The sequence below is a fragment of the Gossypium arboreum genome, chromosome 1 (genome assembly GCF_025698485.1).
Source record: "Gossypium arboreum isolate Shixiya-1 chromosome 1, ASM2569848v2, whole genome shotgun sequence".
Classification (NCBI taxonomy): Eukaryota; Viridiplantae; Streptophyta; class Magnoliopsida; order Malvales; family Malvaceae; genus Gossypium; species Gossypium arboreum.
The window spans coordinates 45,170,041-45,172,347 of NC_069070.1; the positions used below are offsets into that span (position 1 = coordinate 45,170,041).

Consider the following 2,307-nt stretch of genomic DNA (forward strand, 5'->3'; position numbering starts at 1 on the left):
GCGTGTCACACGGCCGTGTCCATTTGGGAGGATTGAAGCACGACTTACACGAGTAGACTACATGCCGTGCCTATTCAATAGCCTTGACCATGGGCTGGAGTAATCGCACATGGGCGTGTCATACGGGCGTGTCCCTACCGAGCCCAAGTATAGTCCTATTCAGAAAAGGCCAATTTTTAGGGCTCTTAGGCATCCAAAAACCTATTTAAATACCTGAGGAGGCACTTAAAAGGGGCGCGCAGAGTAGGAAGCAAGGAATTACTCAAGAAAAGCCAATTATTCATCTCAGAAGCCGGATTCATCATCAAGACTGAAGATCTCCCTTCAAGTTCCTTCAGGAGTTTTGGGTTTTCTTATGTTTTGTTATCTTTATGCTTTTGAGATGTTTTTTTTCATAAGTATGAACTAAACCCCCTAAATACCTAAGGGGGATGAAACCTAAGATGGATCTTGTTAGTATTATCTGAATTATATGATAAATATTTGACTTGTTCTTAATTATGAGTTCTTAATTCTTGTTTTGATATTCCAGGATATTGATTCAAGTTAAGCTCTTATTCAAAGGAGGAATAGATCCTTTCTGAGAGTAAATTTGTCATAATTAAGCGCAGTTGTTTGCACGCCTAGAGATAGGGTGATAAGATTTTACCGAATTAAGGTGAAACCTAATAAGGGAATCCAGAGATTGAGTTAATGCAATTCTAGGGTGTTAATTAGAAAGAGATTTTAATTATTCAACCTAAGGTTAGACGTTATTAGTCTCGAGAGAGATAATAATATAACTTAGGGATTTCTACGGATCAAGTCAAATGAATAAATCACCTGATTCAGAGTCAAATAACAAGTGAAGTCTAGGTGGATTTTTCTTAGGTATTGTCTTAATCAATCGAATATTCCCAAAAGTATTTTCCCAAATTTTCTTTCTGTGCATTCTTAGTTTAGTAATTAGGTTAGATGATCACACCTCTTAATTTTTAGGCTAGATAACAAAAAAGAAGTAAATGCTAGTACTCGTGGTTCCTTTGGGTTTGGCAATCCGGTCTTGTTGAACCATACTACTGTTCGATAGGTACACTTGCCTTAATCGTGATAATAAGTTAGTCTCAAGAACGATTCATTCATAAATCTTTAAAACTTGTCACGAATATCACGTATCAAGTTTTTGGCATCGTTTTCGGGGAAATAGGATACTAGGAACACTCAATTTTTATTACTTTAGCCATTTTACTTTTATTACAACTTAAATTTTTATTTTCTTTTCTAATTTTTCATTTATTTTTTCTGATAGGTTTTTCTCATTTATGACTAGAAGAAACCCGTCAGGACCACTACTTTTTGACGGTGAGATCGACCGTACAGTTCACAAAAATCAAAGAGAAAGAAGGCGAAGCCTAAGATACACAGAGGACGAGCAAGAGGACGACATTTCAACCACAATCGAGGAGATGGCTGAAAACCAAGAAAATCTTCTACCTCCTGCAATTACTGCTGATCCAGTAAATTAGAATCCTGCTCCACGCACTATGTATGATTATGCTAAACCTAATTTAACAGGAATTGAATCAAGCATAGTTAGGCCTGCTATTGCTGCGAATAATTTTGAACTGAAACCTAACACCATTCAAATGATCCAATAGTTTGTTCAGTTTGATGGTTTGTAGGACGAGGATCCCAACGCTCACTTGGAAAATTTATTAGAGTTTTGCGACACTTTTAAAATTAATGGGATTTCTGATGACGCCATTTGCCTTCGGCTGTTTCCCTTTTTGTTGAGGAATAAGGCTAAACAGTGGTTGAACTTGTTGTCACGAGGGTCAATCACTACTTGGGAACAGATGACCAAAAAATTTTTATTAAAATATTTTTCGCCGGCTAAAACAGTCAAATTACTAATGATATCTCCTCTATTGTGTAGATGGATTTAGAAACACTCTACGATGCATGGGAGAGATACAAGGACCTTTTGCGAAGATGCCCTCACCATGGGTTACCACTCTGGCTATAGGTTCAAACCTTTCATAATGGCCTGAATCCTTCGACTCGACAAATGGTTGACGCAGCTAATGGCAGAACCATCAATAATAAGACACCTGAAGATGCTTATGAGTTTATAGAGGATATGTCACTGAATAACTATCAGTGGCAAGTCATGAGGACAAAGCCAACGAAAACAGCCGGCGTTTATAACGTCGATTCGGTCACCATGCTCTTTAATCAGGTAGAACTCTTGAATAAGAAAATTGATGATTTTCTTAGTTCTTCACAGGTTCACCCAGTAATGCAGTGCGAAGCAAGTGGAGGAGGATC

The 2,307-nt window shown here is 37.7% G+C and overlaps 1 non-coding gene across 1 annotated transcript; it reads right to left on the reverse strand.

The window, feature by feature from the left end:
• Window positions 1–1,883: 1,883 nt before the first annotated feature.
• On the reverse strand, window positions 1,884–1,989 carry LOC128281572 (small nucleolar RNA R71). The gene has a single exon (XR_008271807.1). It is a non-coding gene; the product is annotated as a small nucleolar RNA R71 (small nucleolar RNA).
• Window positions 1,990–2,307: the final 318 nt, after the last annotated feature.